General features: G+C 32.7%; 1 long non-coding RNA gene across 1 annotated transcript; it reads right to left on the reverse strand.

The window, feature by feature from the left end:
* Positions 1 to 221: 221 nt before the first annotated feature.
* Positions 222 to 10,448, reverse strand: LOC138326367 (uncharacterized). The gene is made up of 3 exons (XR_011208897.1): positions 9,628 to 10,448; positions 1,749 to 1,997; positions 222 to 1,045 (listed from the first exon to the last, which is right to left on the reverse strand). It is a non-coding gene; the product is annotated as an uncharacterized lncRNA (long non-coding RNA).
* Positions 10,449 to 10,866: the final 418 nt, after the last annotated feature.

The raw sequence follows: 10,866 nt of genomic DNA on the forward strand, positions 1-10,866 counted from the left end.
TCACTTTACAATAAATTATAACACTGTACAAATATAAAATTGTAGACTACGGAATGGCTCCATGGTCTGACCGAATGCGCTCATTTCACTTCCTTATAGATGTTTTAATGATATTTGCAGTACTATCAAAATCATTTTCAGCTCTTAGTTGTAAAATGAAAACCTATACATTGTAAGTACTGTAATTCTCAAAATGTTGGTAACATTTGGTGATGAATAACTTATTAAAAGCTTTTCTTGATTCGTGAGAATGAAAAATACGGCACATCTAACTTAAAACTTATAGACTATATATTAATATCATTAGAGTAAATTCTCTTGCTTGCTTAAAATCAAAATAGTACAATATTATTTTGCACAGAAACTAAAAATTTACTTGATTTTGAATATATATCAAAATTTTGTTCATTTACAAGCTATATCCATGGCAACAGACAGACGTTCTAATTTTAATCACGTGTCATGAACATGTTACGTCAATCACATGTAATTTCGGAAATGGGATGTTGTTGTGTAATGGTCGATGTTGATTGGTACACAAACAACAGTAATCATATTAATGAGGCTAGGCGTGTTACCTGTAATGTACTTTCACCCTCCTGTGCCATAAACGGCGCAAAGCCATCGATTCTTCCGGTCACGTGACATGGTCTATTCTTGCCACATACGGGTCCCAAAATCAGATCACGACATTTCGTTCCCCACCTGCTCATATCGTGTTGGTCATATTTCAAATATATATGTAATTAATTTTTAAGGTAACGTTGCTATTCCCGCATGATCGAGATTAATGAACACTAATTAGCAAATCTATCGATAAGGTGCTCACGCTGGGAAATAACATATCCAAAACAGGATCGTCACGTGACCAACTGTCCGCTTGGTTTCGGATGAGGTGGACCCTTAGAGGTGGAAATAAATTTCTGGCCGTGTATTTATGATGAATTCTTATGTGAATGTTGAATGTTTCTGTGATGCTAACCTGGTTGTAATTTCCGCCATCTCCATTTTACACCTCCCTTTATGTTCTTCGGGGATTTTCCTCCTGAAAATTAATACACAAATTACAACTTTATCGGTATCATTTTTGGCAAACCATACCAATTCAATTTTCATTTTTACTATCTCTCCTTTCTCCTGACACAACACATCAAACATTAATTAGAATATGCTCCGCCTTTCCATTTCATATTAATCAAGCATATGTACCTTCTTGGAGAGTGGCGAACAAATATTTCAGAAGCCTTGTTGTAAAATATTGTTAAAATAAAATCAGCAGAGAAAATAAATAAACTGTAAAGAATGATAATAATAACTATTCATGTTTATTTTTTATCTAGTTAATAATAACTTCAATATTCATGTAAGCAATTTGTTCGAAGTTTCCCATGTATTCTTAAAACTTGCTAATTGTCAAATCATTGGAGGATTTTCATTGACTTAACCCAGTATTGATGTAATATTTGGTTAATTGTTATGAACAGTATTTAGAAAGCAAACATATTCTAAAGACAAATCAACATATCAAAACATGTATTCGTCAATGTGGAAATCCGATCTAGGTTTACAAATAAAACATTCATTAGCAGCTTAAATCCTTATCTCATGGATAACTTTCATTATTGAAAAATGACAACATGTCATATTCTAACTGGTCCAAAAATGATGCATCAACTTTGAAAAATGAAAACAAATAAAAACGAAATGATTGAACTGTAAACTTATAAAAAGATGGAGGAAACTCTCACCTGTGTTCGGTATCTATCTTGCTCGTGTAACCTTTCAAAGATACAATGTATGTTGTCCGTTTGGAGGGCCACCTGGTTCGGTACTAAACCCTATATTAACCGGGTATAGTTTTCAGCCAGCGTGTCGAAGGCAGGTCTGTCGGGCAGCCATCCTGTGCCAAAGTTACAGCCCTCTCTGCCAATTATGATAGAGATATAGGACACTAATTTCCCCTTCCAAAGTGTGACTTGTAACGGCTAATTATGATGCTGAAAATGAGTTCAAATGTTGGCAAAAGGTATCACATTATTTCTACAATGTGGAACGTGAAAGGGATACAGTACATTGCCAATGAGCATGATTGAAAATACTCAAAAAACACTCCAAAGATTTTCCGTTGTCTCTAATTTATTTGTAAAAAATTACAGTTGTAAAAATAAAATATTTAAAAAAATAGAGTTAAATGTAGACTTATCAAAAAAGGACCAATTTAATAAATAATTGAATTTATGTATGATGCATAATATTAAGCACATAAATAGTTAGCCTTCATAGTGAAACATGTGTATAAAAAGAAGATTATTTAGAAGTGAAATATCTTGCTGTCATAATTTTGGCGTGAAATTGAATTTATTGTTTTTGATATCGAAATATATTCCAATACTATTGGACATGAAACACATATGTCTTAATAGTTAAATCATTTAATGAATAATAAGTCCAATGCAAAACAATCCTGTTTCACGATAATAACTTCGGACTACATTGTATACACATTAAAATGTATTAAAATCATTTGTTGATGTGCAGGACATAATTGTGTTAAAATTGTTCATTCTAGACCTTAAGAAAGTGGGTTTATTAAGCAGGTGGTCTGCTTACAGAGTTGGTCGCTAAGGCAGGTTTGAATTGTGACTTTACCAGTAAAATGGGTGTTTATCGATAAGATGTTATCAAACATTTGTGACGTTATTTTCAAATGACTACATTATCCACCTGACTACACAAAGCGAAGAAAACAAGAATAAGTCTTTCACCAGAAATCATTATTAGCCGCTCTATTGAACACTAAAGCACGCCCGTACACGGGATGTCCCCGAATTACATCGTATAAATACGCACCGTGATAAGATCGTTAAATTTCGGTGATTTCAGGGCTATCAGATTCTGCTTGGCTGTGGAGGTAAATCTTGATCTGAAGGACGCACTCCAATAACATACCTCTCAATGGTAAGGTGTAAGATAAGCTAATCTCAAGTCGAGGAGATACTCCTCATCTTTATAATTAACATCTTCTACTCGAGATGACATACTTACTTCACAATTTTAGAACAATCTTGTTTTTAAAGTACAATTAAGTTCGGACTTTTATTTTCTAGAAAGAACGTCAAGTTGTGAGATATGATTTCGAAATCGATTGTAGATAATTCTGAAAAAGTAAAAAGCAGGTGTGATGGTGTTGCCCTTATGACGTACGCAATAAAAACTAAAACCTCAGACACATTATGTTTGCTAGGAATGTAGTCGGTACTTGAGATGTCTTATATTTACTAGAATAGCAAGCTGTCGTATTCAGATGACGAATCCATATTTATTCCAGTGGACAAAGAACCATTTACCATGCCTGCAGGGATCTGAAGCGTTATGTTTGATGAGAGAGTGTAATGTTTGAATCAAATACCAGAACATGTTATGATTTGTTGTTCAGATGAAGTTGATGTCTTGGCTAGGTGGTGAAATCATGTGTGTTAGATAACAAACACTGACACAGAAATGCCATCGTTATCTGTAAATCGATCCTAGAAGGGGGTGTACAAACAATATATTGTGTAACCAACTATTTTCATTCGTCTTAATTTTTGCGTTTTTGACTAAAAGAAAATAACAAATTGAAATTTTGCAATTTGGCTTATTATTGCGCGGATAATGTTTTCGTGACCACAAGGATATCCTGCGAAAATCGCCAATATCCTTCCTCAAAAATTGCTGTCTACACGGTTATAAATAGCAATTATTGAAATAATGAACCACGTGATCTGAATAACAAAGTGTTTCTACTAAATCGACAACCTTTATACAAATATAGGCCACTGTTACACTCATCATATAAATCTAGGTCACAGCGACATTCGTTATGCAAATAGGTCATAGCGAATCCTGACATACAAATCTAGGTCACATCGACAACAGTCTACAAATCTAGGTCAAATACGGGCCTCGATACTATGTTTTAGTCCTTGTAGATGTAAAACCTCTAAATTGCACACAAAATTATAGAATGTATTCTGGTCCATGTGATTCCTTATTAATATCAAAACTAGTAGTTTAATGACGTCATTGTTTCTATTTTAAGACTGACATCCTTATTTGTTAATGAAAAACTGGAGACAATGAATCTGAATAGCCAACGTCGTTACCTCTATTTCCATGTGTGATATAATGTATTCTCTTATACCTTTATCCAATGTTATACACCCCTGTCGCCTGAGGCCTTATAATATAGTTACCCATGCAATAAATTTCGTAAAGTCACTGCGTCAACGAAATTTCTATTTTCTCGGTGAATTTTAACGTTATTTAAAAACTATTCTGGGTTTACTATAAAAATCTACGTTAAAAATGTCACGCAATTTCAATGTACGTATGATTGATTTACAATTGCGGTTTTCTTCTAACTTCTTTCTCAAAATGATGGGCAATCATCACTATAAAACTGTAATAAAACGTAGAGTGATGAGAGAAAAGTACTCTTTCATATGTGGATATGACGGAAAGGGAAATTCTACCCTCGGGATCACAAACTCTTTTAAAGCCTCAAGTTTTACAACATTTTGTATCTCTATCCTTCATATACATAATGTATACACTCTTGTATATCCACATATGATAGAGTCCTATACTATTGTATCTATTGTGATGTAGACTTGATCATTCTGTACCCATATGGCCCTGGATAATGCCAGACTATTGAACTCTTAAAACCTTAGGAATGAGTATGGGCTGGGCTTCGACTTCGATAAATATTGATGAAATATTATGTTTTTTCGAACTATTCTCCCGGATTTCACATAGTAGATGACAACTATAGGCGAATGTCGCTTTACAAACAAGACAAACTCTAAGGTTATAACACTCTATGTGGGTTGTTTTTAAGATGCTCGTTTTTATTGGTGTGGAACATCCCATCCACAAACTAGCTGTACAGTATTCTGCAAATATCTTGTATGGCTAGCTTTGTCATTTGATTGATTAACGCCCTATTAACAGCTAAGGTCCTTTAAGTTAACATATATTTGTAAACATAATTAATGTTTTAGTATAAGTAAAGTAATTTTTATATATCTGACGTGGTATAATCAGTTTGAACTTCCTTGGAACTGATCAAATGAGTCTAGGGCCTATTCAGATTTATGAAATACACGTATATAAAGTACATAAGGTTAAAACAAACATTACTTTTTCAATAATGGCACCATCTTTCCCTTTAATTCTAATTCTTTATTTTAAACATTCCTTCGAATAATATTGTACTTATTTGCATTATTCCATCAATTAGCAAAACTATTTCACAAAGATAAGAGAATTGAAGCCAGGACGTCAGCCATTGTTAATGAACAAGTATAAACGCCTTTCGGCGGTTAGGAACACGGTTTTGTCTAATTTTATCTTTTTTTTTCAAGGCTGCATATACATTCCCCTTTAATGTATAATCATTTGAATTGTAAAATCAAAATGACCTCTTGCCTCAATATAAACTTCAAAAATGTTGATCCGTAAAAGACAGGTAAACATCTTGATTGATCATTGTACCTCGATAACGTTTAACCTATTTGATTATACGACGTCACAATACATGCGTGTGTTCCAACTTCCTTTCACTAATCTGATAGAGAGCCAGGTACACGGCAAACTCACCTGTTACTGTCGTACTCACAGAAACATACATGGTGAAAATATTTCATCTGTTGTTACCCCAACAAAGATAGCTGCGGATTAGCATAGCATAGCCCCAATATTGTTCATATTTGGATAAACATCTCGGGGACATCCTTTGTATCTGTACAACAGTAGCAATCTTTGTTGTACTTAGGAAATCAAATGTTTGAAGGCCTCACACGAGGGGTTTTCCGTCTTTGTATATTCCTGAGTAATCTCCCTTACGGGTAGGTATCAATTGTGGCGTCATTACTTCGTGAGCACAAATTACGTCTTTTTCTCTAAAAAGTATGACGTAACGCTCGTTAACATATGACATCAAAATCAATGCTTAATTACAAAGGGAAATAACTGTGTAATATGAAAATACAGAATATTGGTAAATCTGTATGATTCTTCTTAGAAATATGATTTCAATGAATTTCATGAAACATCAATTTTGATAAAAAGATACGTAACATTTGAAATAATGATATTTTCACTTTATAGTAGAATGACTTAGCATAATAGAGTGGTACGAGAAACACTACATTAAGCGAAACGTAATCTGATGATGTTTTTTAATGTGATTACTTATTTGAATTTTGAATTACTCTATCGTTACAGTAACTAGCATGCGAAAAATGTTCACAACCTCCTACCGAGCACACACTAAAACATGAACTGAATGTCATTAAAACCTTGTTTTCTGAGGGTTATATGTATAATTTGAACACAAAATTTTTGACAAATGTAAACCAACCGATTATTTCTCATCCTTAACAGTTTCAATCCTAAACTATCTTTGGTATGAAATACGTGTTACAGTAACATTGACAGTTATAATGAATTAGCTTTGTCATAATAATTTTTGCCAAGGAAAACGTATTTTTAGTATAATCTGATAAATAAATGATGAATAAACATTAAGCCATATCTATTAACAAAGAAATTAATTTTGGATGTAATACCGATTTTTCATTTGTTTAATAATTTGCAGTTTATGCACGTCGGTTTTTTTATACATTGATACACCTAAACATTCCAACCCTTAGATATTTAGGAAATTATACTATACGCAAATTTTATAATTATTCTAAAAGCAATCCTTGAGTAAGTTTTGGGGTTAACCCGTTTCAATATTATTTTTTTTTTTTGACGTTTGTTTCTAAGATTTTTAAAATTGTGTCATACATTTATACAATTGGTTAACTTAATTGCATAAATCACGTTCAAGATGGACTTACTTGTGAAAAGAACTTGCGGATTATGGTTCAGTATTAGTAGACCCATAATCAGACAATTGCAATATAAAATTGTAAGATTCATTTTGAATGAAAACTGCAATTTGATCCTATTTCATTTTTTTTCATTTTTATATTCAAAACGGAGTAGTCACTTCGCATCAGTTGAATAATATTTTGTCTATTTTTTATATCAATATATTACATATTTTATAAAACATTCACATATAAAGCATTGCCATTCACCTGACAAAAGATAGTCCCACTAATTTAATTATTTCAGATATTCATAAAAGTAGAACATGATAACAGCGGTCAGATGTCATCTCCATGCTTCTTATTAAGATGTCATGTTCAGTCATGCATTCAGACTTTTTTCATTTTTCGTGAAAGTCCATTAAAACAGTTCATGTTGAGTGATCATGGCGATAATTTATCAATATACCCCAAATTATTCGCTTGACTATCTTTTAAGTCCAATGCCTTTTTGTGATTTTTTAATTTAAATTCTAATTTTCTTACACTCCACTGTTTTCCCCTATGATAGAGATAAAGGTTTAAGTGAGTGTCGGGCCGGTTGTTATCCATTTCCATTCCACCTTCGGGGGACTTTCGGAGTACATCTGACCTTTGGTATCTCTAAAGTGAGGCCAATACGCAATTGTCTATTTTTAAAAAAATGTAAACTTGAAAATCTGAAATGGATATACAACAACAGCTGTTGGAAAACCACAAATTCCATTATGTATCCTAGTACGATTTGGTAGCTAAAGTCATACAAAACAGGTTTTCATCTAATCATACACCCGATCAATTTTATCTTTTCATTTCAGTTACATACGTAATTTGGTGACAAGATGTGTCTCCAGAGTGGTCCAGCACGTGGAGCAAAATTCTTAAATAAGTGGTAATGTTTTATATTGATGACCCTTTTAGTTTTGTTTGGTGTGGTTTTGTATCGTCGTGTCCTCAACCCTTTCTATGCCGTATCTTTTGTGCGTAGTATCTACCATTCAGGTCTGAATGTGTCGCTGTTCATAAGCAAAAAGGACGAAGCCAATGCATTGAGGGGTTTCATAACATTCCCTTAATACCAATATGTCTGTATTTCTAAATTAGTGTTAGTCTATTTCTGTCTATGTATTATCAAATACGTAATTGAATAAATATTTCTGATTTGTGTTGATTGATTTTCCATTTACCAGAAATATGAAATATAATAGTAGATTTTCAAAATATCATTTTAACACACAGACATCATTATATACAGTGATAAAAAAGGCTATAATTGTGTTTGGTTTGTTTGGTAGGTACAGCAACAATTCATTTACTGATGTTCATATACCATCAAATAAAATCCAATGTTTATCATACCTAATAAATCAAATCATTAAAATAGGTATCTTCATCTTTCCGTGCTCTTACAGACAGAAAATATCTGTTACTTAGGAGACGTCTTGTTCACATCGATCATTTGATTTGAGGAATATGTCAATCCAGTGGATCGATAGAATGAGGTATAATAATTACACGTATCTCAATTCCATGATCGAGAAGTGGAAGCCTAGTGAGACACTAAACAGTCAAAATAACGTCCTTCCGAACAAAACAGCACTGACCGAAAATTTACCAAATTAAAAAGCTAAACTTAGAGGCTTTAATCGTCAATTATAAAACATCAAAACTCAAATATGATAATATTGTATCAGCCTTAATTATAACATACATTATTCCTCTCTACGATACGAGTTCAGATTTCTTCGTTAGATTTGTATTGATATTGCTATCACTAGAACACACACTGCTAACTCTTCCGGAGCTCATGGTTCCGTCAGAGTCACCGTACTTATATATACTTTTATTTATTCAATAAAGACTTGAAAAATATCACTAACTGTTTCTGACAAAAATAGTATTGAAGTGTTAATTAAAATGTAATCTGGTTAATTAATGCGATATGCTCTGTTTTGAATTGCGTACGTTGCTATATGTATATTAAGACTGCACTTAAATAATGACTTGAAGGCGATTACAGGGTACACTTACATATCAACACAAGCAGGCTGCCTTACAAAAACTGCTATATAATTATTGCAAACATTCTTATTCGCTAAGTTACTATTCAAGGATACGTATTTATCAGGATACATATATCTGTTTATCGTAGTTGTGATTTATTTAAGATTTTACAATCATTTTTATATCACGCGTTTACAAGCGCGGTGAGGCTAATTTCACTTGTATAAGATATCAAGATATTTTTCGTCGAGTGAATCCTATGATATAGCCGACGGTCCCTCGCTTCAGTAAATTTATATCTGTATAAAAATCTATTTGCTATCTTCCCTGTTTCTGTAAGAACTTTATTAGAGAAAATGGATAAATAACAGGTTATAATGTAACCCATTGTGTCGTCTTATTTAAGAACGCAAAACTGTAAAGTTAATGTGGAGTGAATAAGTCATATAAAAATAATGACATCTTCAAAACAAAACTTGGCATCTTCAATAAATATCCATCATGCCGAATAACAACACAGAATAGAAAATGTAATTTATTTTGTTATCAAATATTAATTAAAGTAATTTAATCCTCAACATTTTAGTGAAAACAAATAGATAAATAGGTTGATTAAAATAATGTAAAATATTAGTTAAGTCAGAAGAATTAAAACTACGACGATATTCTAACTCCATATCTACTTTTCTTAGTAAAAACAAGTAGAATAGAGTGTACTCACCGAGCCTACATAATCCTAATGCAAACTGGCACACCCGGACCGTCTCTAAAATATCAAAATAGTATGGGTTTCCCGTGGAAATATATACACTTGATAATTGTTGGAAAATGACCAAGTCCTGTGAGCGAAGTTACCTACGAGAGAAGGAATAACGCGCTTTAACCTTGTTGACATACAGATATATATTATTATTCCGATAATGATAGCATCACATGTGGTAACATTACAAAATTACACAACTTGTCTGCTCCATTTACTTTGTAACATCATGTTTCTAGATATATGGTGTAAAAGATAGGGTTTTACAGGTAAATGTTACATCAACTACGGAAAATACAGCAAAATTTCCTTTTTTAAATCAGTTTTTCAAATTGTACGAGAATATTAAACAAATGCAAGAAAGTGTTTTAAAAATAAAAATAGTAAAAAATAATAAAAAATAGTATTCTTAAAATAAAAAATGCAATAAAATAAACAGAAAACAAATTTAAAATTAATCTAACAAATAATTTATTAACATTAATATACATCTAATGTGTATTTTAATTAACGATCTTTCCAATCAAATGTGCATCGCAAAAAAATAAGAAAAGAAAAAAAACCAATCATTTATTTATTTTTATGAAGGTAAATATACTCACTTGAAAAAGGGTTTTCTGACTTTAAATCTCGTTTCTGTTCTGATTAGAAATGTATTCCACACAACCATAATTACGCTTAAACTTTGATATATTTTAGTGTGTCTAGGTAAGATAAAAGATAAAAAGTACAGAAGAATTACAGCGTAATATACAAAGAATACAAAGACAAATATATTGTCATAGTTTTATCCATCAGCAATATAATATATAAATAATATTTAGCATTTGACAATTAAACCGCCAGATTTTAGGTTTAAATAATAACGTGGCGTTTTAAGAGGAATTGCTTTGATTGGTACTGTGGTTGTATTTGGTTGGTTGTCCTGGTGATTCCGTGTCAGATAGTGTCAGGCCGTTCAGACACAGATTGGGGGGTTGTGCGCATGTAATGGACGTATCAAATGGAACTCCTGACTACCGACGGCGGGAGAATCTCTTACCAGGTGCATCAACAGAAAAAGACCGCGAGTCCACCCCTCCGAAAGGCACTTGTGGCCTGGCTATCCACCTAGACACTGGGGTAGTAACTGCTTCACCAGCAGACGTTCAGTAGGCCGGGCAGTAAGCCATTCCTACCTGGGACGGACGTCATAACGGG

The sequence above is a fragment of the Argopecten irradians genome, chromosome 6, assembly GCF_041381155.1.
Source record: "Argopecten irradians isolate NY chromosome 6, Ai_NY, whole genome shotgun sequence".
Taxonomy (NCBI): Eukaryota; Metazoa; Mollusca; class Bivalvia; order Pectinida; family Pectinidae; genus Argopecten; species Argopecten irradians.